General features: G+C 32.3%; 2 long non-coding RNA genes across 2 annotated transcripts; both read left to right on the top strand.

Moving 5' to 3' along the window:
* The first annotated feature begins 8,498 nt into the window (after positions 1-8,498).
* LOC129046682 (uncharacterized) lies at positions 8,499-9,112 on the top strand. The gene is made up of 3 exons (XR_008508353.1): positions 8,499-8,593; positions 8,680-8,804; positions 9,033-9,112. It is a non-coding gene; the product is annotated as an uncharacterized LOC129046682 (long non-coding RNA).
* Positions 9,113-9,790: 678 nt separating this feature from the next.
* LOC118700258 (uncharacterized) lies at positions 9,791-10,372 on the top strand. The gene is made up of 4 exons (XR_004982256.2): positions 9,791-9,859; positions 9,934-9,975; positions 10,068-10,123; positions 10,201-10,372. It is a non-coding gene; the product is annotated as an uncharacterized LOC118700258 (long non-coding RNA).
* Positions 10,373-10,598: the final 226 nt, after the last annotated feature.

Here is a 10,598-nt window from a genome sequence, read left to right on the forward strand (position 1 = left end):
AGAAAAATTAAAAATAAAAATTAAATGAAAAACAAAATTAAAAAAATAAATGCTTTAAAAATAGAAAAATTAGAAATAAAAAATAAAAATAAAATTAAAAAATAAAATGCTTTAAAAAGAGAAAAATTAAAAATAAAAATTAAATAAAAATAAAATTTAAAAAGTGCTTTAAAAATAGAAAAATGAAAAATAACAATTAAATAAAAAATAAAATTAAATAAATAAAATAAATGCTTTAAAAATATAAAAATTGAAAATAAAAATTTAATACAAACAAAATTTAAAAAATATAATAAATGCTTTAAAAATAGAAAAAATAAATATAAAAATTAAATTAAAAATTAATAAAATTAAAGGGTTTAAAAATAGAAAAATTAAAAATAGAAATAAAAAATAAAATTAAAAAATAAAAAAGGTTTCAAAATATAAAATTAAAAATAAAAAGTAAATTAAAAATAAAATTTAACAATAAAGAAGCTTTGAAAATAGAAAAATTAAAAATAAAAATTAAATAAAAAATAAAATTAAAAAAATAAATGCTTTAAAAATGAAAAAATTAAGAATAAAAATAAATAAAAAATAAAATTTAAAAAATCAAAACCTTTGAAAATAGAAAATTTTAAAAATAAAAATTAAATAAAAAACAAAATTAAAAAATAAATGCTTTAAAAATAGAAAAAATAAATATAAAAATTAAAAAAAACCCAAAATTAAAAAATAAATGCTTTAAAAATACAAAAATTAAAAATAGAAAAATAAATAAAAAACGAAATTAAAAAAATAAATGCTTTAAAAATAGAAAACTTAAAAATAAAAAATTAAAAATAAAATTTAAAAAATTAAAAGCTTTAAAAATAGAAAAATTAAAAACAAAAACAAATTAAAAAAATTTAAAAAAGGTTAAAAAATAGAAAAATTGAAAATTAAATAAAAAAATTTTAAAAATCAAATAAATGCTTTTAAAATAGAAAAATTAAAAATAAACATTCAATAAAAAACAAAATTAAAAAATATAATAAATGTTTTAAAAATAAAAGAATTAAATATAAAAATTAAATAAAAAATTAATAAAATAAAATGCTTTTAAAATAGAAAAATTAAAAATAAAAACAAATTTAAAAAATTTTAAAAAGGCTTTAAAAATAGAAAAATTAAAACTTAAATAAAAAAATTAAAAATCAAATAAATGCTTTAAAAATAGAAAAATAAACATTCAATAAAAAACAAAATTAAAAAATATAATAAATGCTTTAAAAATAAAAGAATTAAATATAAAAATTAAATAAAAAATTAATAAAATAAAATTATTTTAAAATAGAAAAATTAAAAATAAAAACAAATTTAAAAAATTTTAAAAAAGCTTTAAAAATAGAAAAATTAAAACTTAAATAAAAAAAATTAAAAATCAAATAAATGTTTTAAAATAGAAAAATAAACATTCAATAAAAAACAAAATTAAAAAATATAATAAATCCTTTAAAATAAAAAAATGAATTATAAAAATTAATAAAAATTAACAAAATAAAAATCTTTAAAAATAGAAAAATGAAAAATAAAAATAAAAAAAATTAAAACAATAGTTTAAAAAGAGAAAAATTTAAAAAAATTTAAAATAAAATTTAAAAAACCCCTTTAATAATAGAAAAATTAAAAATTAAATATAAATATTTAAAAAATAAAATAAGTGTTTTAAAAATAAAAAAAATTAAAAAAATTTTAAAAATAAAAAGGTTTAAAAATAAAAAGAAATAAAAAATAAAAAATACAAAGGCTTAAAAATAGAAAAATAAAAATTAAATAAAAAACAAAATTAAAAAAATAAATGCTTTAAAAAAAGAAAAATTAAATTTAAAAATTATATTTTAAAAAATTTTAAAAATAAAATAAAAAGCTTTAAAAATAGAAAAATAAAAAAAAACAAAAAAATTAAAAAATAAAATAAAAAGCTTTAAAAATAGAAAAATTTAAAAAAACCCAAAATTAATAAAATAAAATTAATTAAAAATACATGAAAAACAAAATAAAAACTCTAAAGTGCTGTAAAGTGCCGTAAAATTTCCATAAAACGTCGTAAAACTGCCGTAAAGCGCGACTGTCGTAAAAGGTGCCGTAAAGCGCGACTGTCGCAAAAGGTGCCGTAAAGCGCGACTGTCGCAAAAGTGTCGTAAAAGGTGCCGTAAAGCGCGACTGTCGTAAAAGGTGCCGTAAAGCGCGACTGTCGTAAAAGGTGCCGTAAAGCTCGACTGTCGTAAAACTGCCGTAAAGCGCGACTGTCGCAAAAGGTGCCGTAAAGCGCGACTGTCGTAAAAGGTGCCGTAAAGCGCGACTGTCGTAAAAGGTGCCGTAAAGTGCGACTGTCGCAAAAGTGCCGTAAAGCGCGACTGTCGTAAAAGGTGCCGTAAAGCGCGACTGTCGTAAAACTGCCGTAAAGCGCGACTGTCGCAAAAGGTGCCGTAAAGCGCGACTGTCGTAAAAGGTGCCGTAAAGCGCGACTGTCGCAAAAGGTGCCGTAAAGCGCGAGTGTCGTAAAAGGCGCCGTAAAGCGCGACTGTCGCAAAAGGTGCCGTAAAGCGCGACTGTCGTAAAACTGCCGTAAAGTGCGACTGTCGTAAAAGGTGCCGTAAAGTGCGACTGTCGCAAAATGTGCCGTAAAGCGCGACTGTCGCAAAAGGTGCCGTAAAGCGCGACTGTCGTAAAAGGCGCCGTAAAGCGCGACTGTCGCAAAAGTGTCGTAAAGCGCGACTGTCGTAAAACTGCCGTAAAGCGCGACTGTCGTAAAAGGTGCCGTAAAGCGCGACTGTCGCAAAAGGTGCCGTAAAGCGCGACTGTCGCAAAAGTGTCGTAAAAGGTGCCGTAAAGCGCGACTGTCGTAAAAGGTGCCGTAAAGCGCGAGTGTCGTAAAAGGCGCCGTAAAGCGCGACTGTCGCAAAAGGTGCCGTAAAGCGCGACTGTCGTAAAACTGCCGTAAAGTGCGACTGTCGCAAAAGGTGCCGTAAAGCGCGACTGTCGTAAAACTGCCGTAAAGCGCGACTGTCGTAAAAGGTGCCGTAAAGCGCGAGTGTCGCAAAAGGTGCCGTAAAGCGCGACTGTCGTAAAACTGCCGTAAAGCGCGACTGTCGCAAAAGTGTCGTAAAAGGTGCCGTGAAGCGCGACTGTCGCAAAAGGTGCCGTAAAGCGCGACTGTCGTAAAAGGTGCCGTAAAGTGCGACTGTCGCAAAAGTGCCGTAAAGCGCGACTGTCGTAAAAGGTGCCGTAAAGCGCGACTGTCGCAAAAGGTGCCGTAAAGCGCGACTGTCGTAAAAGGTGCCGTAAAGTGCGACTGTCGCAAAAGTGTCGTAAAAGGTGCCGTAAAGCGCGACTGTCGCAAAAGGTGCCGTAAAGCGCGACTGTCGTAAAAGGTGCCGTAAAGCGCGACTGTCGTAAAACTGCCGTAAAGCGCGACTGTCGCAAAAGGTGCCGTAAAGCGCGACTGTCGTAAAACTGCCGTAAAGCGCGACTGTCGTAAAAGGTGCCGTAAAGTGCGACTGTCGCAAAAGTGTCGTAAAAGGTGCCGTAAAGCGCGACTGTCGTAAAAGGTGCCGTAAAGCGCGACTGTCGTAAAGCTGCCGTAAATCGCGACTGTCGCAAAACTGCCGTAAAGCGCGACTGTCGCAAAAGGTGCCGTAAAGCGCGACTGTCGTAAAACTGCCGTAAAGCGCGACTGTCGTAAAAGGTGCCGTAAAGCGCGACTGTCGCAAAAGGTGCCGTAAAGCGCGACTGTCGTAAAACTGCCTAAAAGTGCGACTGTCGCAAAAGTGTCGTAAAAGGTGCCGTAAAGCGCGACTGTCGCAAAAGGTGCCGTAAAGCGCGACTGTCGTAAAAGTGCCGTAAAGCGCGACTGTCGCAAAAGGTGCCGTAAAGCGCGACTGTCGTAAAACTGCCGTAAAGCGCGACTGTCGTAAAAGGTGCCGTAAAGCGCGACTGTCGTAAAAGGTGCCGTAAAGTGCGACTGTCGCAAAAGTGTCGTAAAAGGTGCCGTAAAGCGCGACTGTCGCAAAAGGTGCCGTAAAGCGCGACTGTCGTAAAACTGCCGTAAAGCGCGACTGTCGTAAAAGGCGCCGTAAAGCGCGACTGTCGCAAAAGGTGCCGTAAAGCGCGACTGTCGTAAAAGGTGCCGTAAAGTGCGACTGTCGCAAAAGTGTCGTAAAAGGTGCCGTAAAGCGCGACTGTCGTAAAAGGTGCCGTAAAGTGCGACTGTCGCAAAAGTGTCGTAAAAGGTGCCGTAAAGCGCGACTGTCGCAAAAGGTGCCGTAAAGCGCGACTGTCGTAAAAGTGTCGTAAAAGGTGCCGTAAAGCGCGACTGTCGCAAAAAGGGTCGTAAAAGGTGCCGTAAAGCGCGACTGTCGTAAAAGGTGCGTTTTTTCGACAGTCGCGCTTTACGACACTACCTTTTATGGAACTTTTACGGTACTTTACAGTACTTTACGGATTTTATTTGGTTTTTTAATTATTTTTAATTAATTTTTTTTAAATTTAATTTTTATTTAATTTTTTTAAATTTTCCTATTTTTAAAGCTTTTTTTAATTTTTTTTTTGTTTTAACTTTTCTATTTTAAAGCATTTATTTTATTTTTTAATTTTCCTTTTTATTTAATGTTTAGTTTAAATTTTTATATTTTTAAAGCATTTAAAAATTTTTCTATTTTTATTTTTTTCTTAATTTTTAGTTTTGAGGGGTTTTTTTAAAGCTTTTTTTCTTATTATTTTTGATTTAATTTTTATTTTTGATTTATCTATTTCTAAAGCTTTTTATTTTATTTTTTAATTTTTTAATTTTAATTTTTGATTTATTTTTTTAAAGCATTTATTTTTTTAATTTTATTTTTTAGTTTTTAGTTTTCATTTTTTATTTATAAACTATTTATTTTTTTTTTTAATTTTATTTTTTATTTCATATTTATTTTTGCTTTATCTTTTTTTAAAGCATTTATTTTATTTTTTTAGTTTTTATTTATTTTTAGATTTGATTTTTTTATTTTTAAAGCATTTATTTTATTTTTTATTTTTTATTTAGTTTTTATTTTTGATTTTTCTATTTTTAAAGCTTTTTATTTTATCTTTTAATTTTATTTTTTATTTCATTTTTATTTTTTGCTTTTTTCTATTTTTAAAGCTTTTTTAAAAAATTTATTATTTATTTAATTTTTAGTTTTGATTTTTTTATTTTTAAAGCTTTTTTTAATTTTTTATTTAATTTTAATTTTTGATCTTTCTATTTTTAAAGCTTTTTTTAATTTTTTATTTAATTTTTTATTTCATTTTTAGTTTTAATTTTTTATTTTTAAACTATTTATTTTATCTTTTTAATATTATATTTTCTTTCATTTTTATGTTTTGCTTTTTCTATTTTTAAAGCATTTATTTTATTTTTTTAATTTTATTTTTTATTTAATTTTTGTTTTGATTTTTTTATTTTTAAACATTTTTTTTAATTAATTTTTATTTTTGATCTTTCTATTTTTAAAGCTTTTTAATTTTTTTTTTAATTTTAGTTTTAATTTTTTTATTTTTAAACATTTATTATATTTTTTAATTTTATTTTTTATTTCATTTTTAGTTTTAATTTTTTATTTTTAAACTATTTATTTTATTTTTTTAATTTTCTTATTTATTTAATTTTTAGTTTTGATCTTTCTGTTTTTTAAAGCATTTTTTAATTTTTTTTATTTAATTTTTATTTTTGATCTTTCTGTTTTTAAAGATTTTTTTTATTTTTTATTTAATTTTTTAAAATTTTTCTATTTTTAAACCTTTTTTTTATTTTTTAATTTTATTTTATATTTCATTTTTAGTTTTAATTTTTTATTTTTAAACTATTTATTTTATCTTTTTAATTTTATTTTTTATTCAACTTTTATTTTTTGCTTTTTCTATTTTTAAAGCTTTTATTTTATTTTTTTAATTTTCCTTTTTATTTAATTTTTAGTTTTGGTTTTTTTTATTTTTAAAACATTTTTTTTTTATTTTTTATTTAATTTTTATTTTTGATCTTTCTATTTTTAAAGCTCTTTTTATTTTTTATTTAATTTTTAGTTTTAATTTTTTTATTTTTAAACATTTATTTTATTTTTCAAATTTATTTTCTTATTTCATTTTTAGTTTTAATTTTTTATTTTTAAACTATTTATTTTATTTTTTTAATTTTCTTTTTTATTTAATTTTTAGTTTTAATTTTTTTATTTTTAAAGCATTTTTTTATTATTTTTTATTTAATTTTTATTTTTGATCTTTCTGTTTTTAAAGATTTTTTTATTTTTTATTTAATTTTTAAAATTTTTTCTATTTTCAAAGCTTTTATTTTATTTTTTAATTTAATTTTTTATTTTTAAACTATTTATTTTATCTTTTTAATTTTCTTTTTTATTTAATTTTTATTTTTTGCTTTTTCTATTTTTAAAGCTTTTATTTTATTTTTTAAATTTTCCTTTTTATTTAATTTTTAGTTTTGATTTTTTTATTTTTAAACATTTTTTATTTTTTATTTTTTATTTACTTTTTATTTTTGATCTTTCTATTTTTAAAGCTCTTTTTATTTTTTATTTAATTTTTAGTTTTAATTTTTTTATTTTTAAACATTTATTTTATTTTTTAATTTTCTTTTTTATTTATTTTTAGTTTTAATTTTTCTATTTTTAAAGCATTTCTTTTATTTTTTAAAATTTTTTTTTAATTTTTAGTTTTAATTTTTCTGTTTTTAAAGCTTTTTATTTTTTAAATTTTCTAATTTTTTTTATTTTCCCAGTTTTAAAGCATTTATTTTATTTTTTATTTTATTTTTTATTTAATTTTTATTTTTAATTTTTCTATTTTTAAAGCTTTTTTTTTTATTTTATTTGGTGCTGCCCAGACCAACTCAAGCTGGTGATTGGGGTGGTGTTTGAGGGTCTTGCAGTTACCCAGATTAATAGGTAGAGATGGTGTTTGGAGGCCACAGTGTTACAGGTAGGGGTTAAACTGTTTTTTAGGGTCTTTCAGGTGATTTTTCAGGGATTTTTAGGGATATTTTAGGGTTTTTTTTCAGGAGTTTTTTAGGAATTCTCTGGAAATGTTTAGGATACCTTTAGGGCTTTTTCAATAATTTTTAGGGTGTTTTAATGACTGTTTTACCCGGGCGCCCCAGCCACCCAAGGCACCCCATGCCAAGGGAAGAGCCCTTTTGCCAAGGGGCAGCATCTGAGCAGGCCAGGCAGCATGTGGGGTTCCAGGAGAGGGCTTTCAACTTTCCCCTTTTACTGTGCCAGTCCCTCCCAGAGCCCCCAGGCCCTCCACAGCACTCCCAGAAAGGAGAGGGGTTATTAGGAGAAAAAGGGTTTAGAAAAAAGGGAAAAAGCTTCCTTTTCCTTTATTTTTTGTGTTCAAACTGGGAGGGACTCTGCTTCCCCTGCAATTTTAGTGGTCTCAGTTGAAAGAATCCCTGCCTTTTCTGTGCTGTTCGGGGTATTAATTGACAGGGAGTCCTCATTTTTGATTATTTTCCTGTTTAAGTAGAAGGGGAAAACCTTGATAATGTTTCTTATGGGTTTGAATTAAGGGTAGCCAGCCCCTTTTTGTTGTCCTGAGGCCTAAATTGAGGGAGAAGCCCAGCTATACCCTCCATCTTAAGAGTTTGAACTGAGGGAAAAATCCCTCTTTTTTCATCACTGGAGAGATTTAAAGAGAGAGGAAAACCTCTGGATTCCACTGGAGAGGAAAACCCCTCTTTTCCCAGTACTTAAGGAGAATAAATTAAAGGGCAGAAGCTATTTATTTGCCATTGTATTAGTTTCAGTAGAGGTAGCTGCCCCATTTCCTCTGTTTAAGGGGTTCACTGGAAGGAAGCTCTGCTTTTTTCAGCATTTTAAGGGTTTAAAACTACATTTCAGGGCTCTTCTTTCTGTGCCATAGGACCAAGTATCTCAGAGCAGGGTAAGCCGGGCACGCACTTAACCCTTACACTGCCTGGGAAGCTTTTATTTTTCTTATTTTTACTTATAAAGTAGTTAGGCCTAATTAGAGGTCCCAAGGAGACTTAGACAATTTTCTCCACCCAGCTTAGTCACACGTGAAATACTACTTAGTAGCCACTAAGGAATGATTAGGAAAGTTAACAGCAAATCACCTAATTTATCTAGTTATGCTGTCTAAAGAGAAACTTTTATTTCTTACCAGTTTTGTACCCTTTTGCTCCAAATAGATGTTGCAAAAAAAAAAGCACTGATATTTTTCTGGAGAGTTTTCTTCTATAACAAGCCCTCTACTCCCCTTGAAATCAAATTAGAAACGCCAAACACCTGCAGTCGCTCTGAGGGTTGTTATACCCGGTGGGATTCGCCCCCTCCCTTTTCCTGGGTGCCATGGGAACGAGAGGCGGGCACCATCAGGGGTATATTAACCCCAGCCTTGGCCCAGGGCCTTCATTCCCCCTCTGGGATGTGCTGGGATAAGAGCTCTCCTCTCATTTCAGGTAAGAGGCTCTTTCAGTTTACCTCAGCTTGTTTTCAGCAGGTGTTTCTGGGCATCTAAAGCAACAGAGGCTTTGAAGATACTGTGAAGAAAACAGCCTGGAATACAGCAAGTATTTAAGTTCACAATTTTGGGTTTTGTGTTTAGGGGTGGTAAAGTGCATTTGTAATTTCTGATTTTGTTCTGTTTTTTTTTTAGGAGGAGGAGTGCAGCTTCCAGAGGCTGCAGGTTGTGTCAGCTACAATACTTTTTTCAGCAGATTCATCGTGTCCCAAGAGGCATCTGCCCAGTGTCTAAGATGATGTTTGAGACTGAGGCTTCAGGTGAGTTGAGGATTGTGACTAGGAGAGGGAGGCTGAGCAGGTATCCCGTTAGGAGTTATTGTTGGGGGGGTGATTTTGAAGGCAGCAGGGTGAGAAAGGGTGTTTATTTGAGCCCCCCACCCCAGGCCTTTTAGAAGCCGAGCAGAGGCATTCACACGTCTTACAGCACACAAGGTCACCCACTGCACTCACAGGAATGCCATTTAACTTTGCCTTTCTCTAACCCAGGTGCCACTCATAATAACGGCCACAGCCTTGGAATCAGGATGAAGCTGGAGCCTGAAGGACTCAGGCACACTCAGGAGAGGGCAAGTAGCTGACTTGCTGGGATTTGGCCCACATAACTCTGTACTCATACATTGGTTTTGTTTTTCTTTATTGTAGCTGACCGAGAGGCTAACAGGCGATCACGGGGCCCTCCGAGGCAGACTCATTTCAGGTGCAACGTGGATCCTCATCACCAATCATCCAAAAGATAAGTCGGGGCCACGGCCTGGAGATGGGACAATGGGAGAGTAGCGGGTTGGGAGTTCCTGGGACAGATTTAAAAAATAGTAGAGGGAAAAGCAATCTCCTCCAAGGGGCCTCTTAGGACAGCTGAAGGGAGAGGCTCTGATTTTGATGGCAGCTTTCAGGCGGGCAACGCAGAACAGTTCCGGTCCCTGTCGTGTTGTCCGGCGTACCGTGTTACCTAGTGAGTCTTTGGGGTCCCTTTTGCCTTTTCCCCTCGAGACCCTCACCACAAGCATGATGTGTTGTGTTTATCGTCCCCCTGTTTGTCACGTTCTGTGTCACGGGTGTCTGCACATATTTGTGCCGGAGCTGCTCTGCCCTGCCGCATAGCCTGCTGCAAGAGGACAAGTCCCAGGGACTCGCAGTTTGTGGGGTGTTTGCAGAGTCTAGATGATATTCCTAGATAGACAGAAGATGTTTGGAGCTGTGAAGTTATCCTGCAGGCCTTTGACTTTTGTCCTGACTTTCTTTCAGACGCAGAAGGATAAAATCCAGGGCAAAATCCATCCACCCATCCCGGGTGAGGAGGTTCCCCCGAGCAGGTCAGTCACCGTTTGTCTCTGCAGGGGGAGTGTAAAGTGTGACTCTGTTGCAGCTCTGTTCTTTTTCTTTTTAGGAGGTAAAGCTGGATATCAGCAGTCAAGGTGAGGTGGGCAAGGTGAGCATTGAGTAGCGTCCAGAAGCAGTTGTTATTGCTCCAGTCTCACTTTCCGGTGCAACTCTAAGCATCCGTTCCTGTGTTTTCATCAGCCTCGGAGCGCGGCCGAAGGGTGCGGCCCCAGGAGCCGGGCATGCTTAGGAGAACGGTGAGTGGCAGAATTGTTGGGTTTTGGCCAGTGTGCTGCAGCGATCATGCATTGATATTTGCATTTCTTTCATGTAGCTGACTAAGAAACAACAGGGAGTTGTTGAACAACAGTGCCAGCAGGAACTTCCCAGATGTTGAGGCTGCCTTCTTTTGCACCTGACACGGACCTGAATCCCCAGATGTCTGAGAGATAAGTAGAGGCGTACAACCCACAGAGGGGATGAAAGCGGGGTGCAGGGTAGGGACCCACAGGGAGGGGTTTTTGAGTCTCCTTTGGAGATGGGGGTGTCCATGAAGCAGACACCCTTAGGCCCCATAAAAGGAAAGCCTGACTTTTCATCACAGTGCTGAGGTGCGCAGGGCAGAGCAGTCCTGGTGTGTATCGTGTCACTTGTCTTTTGTGTATTATGTGTGTTTGGATATGTCATGTCTTTTATCTTAGGCCTTGGAGGGGCCTGTCAGGAGCCCTGGCA

This window comes from Molothrus ater, chromosome 4 (assembly GCF_012460135.2).
Source record: "Molothrus ater isolate BHLD 08-10-18 breed brown headed cowbird chromosome 4, BPBGC_Mater_1.1, whole genome shotgun sequence".
NCBI classification, from domain to species: Eukaryota; Metazoa; Chordata; class Aves; order Passeriformes; family Icteridae; genus Molothrus; species Molothrus ater.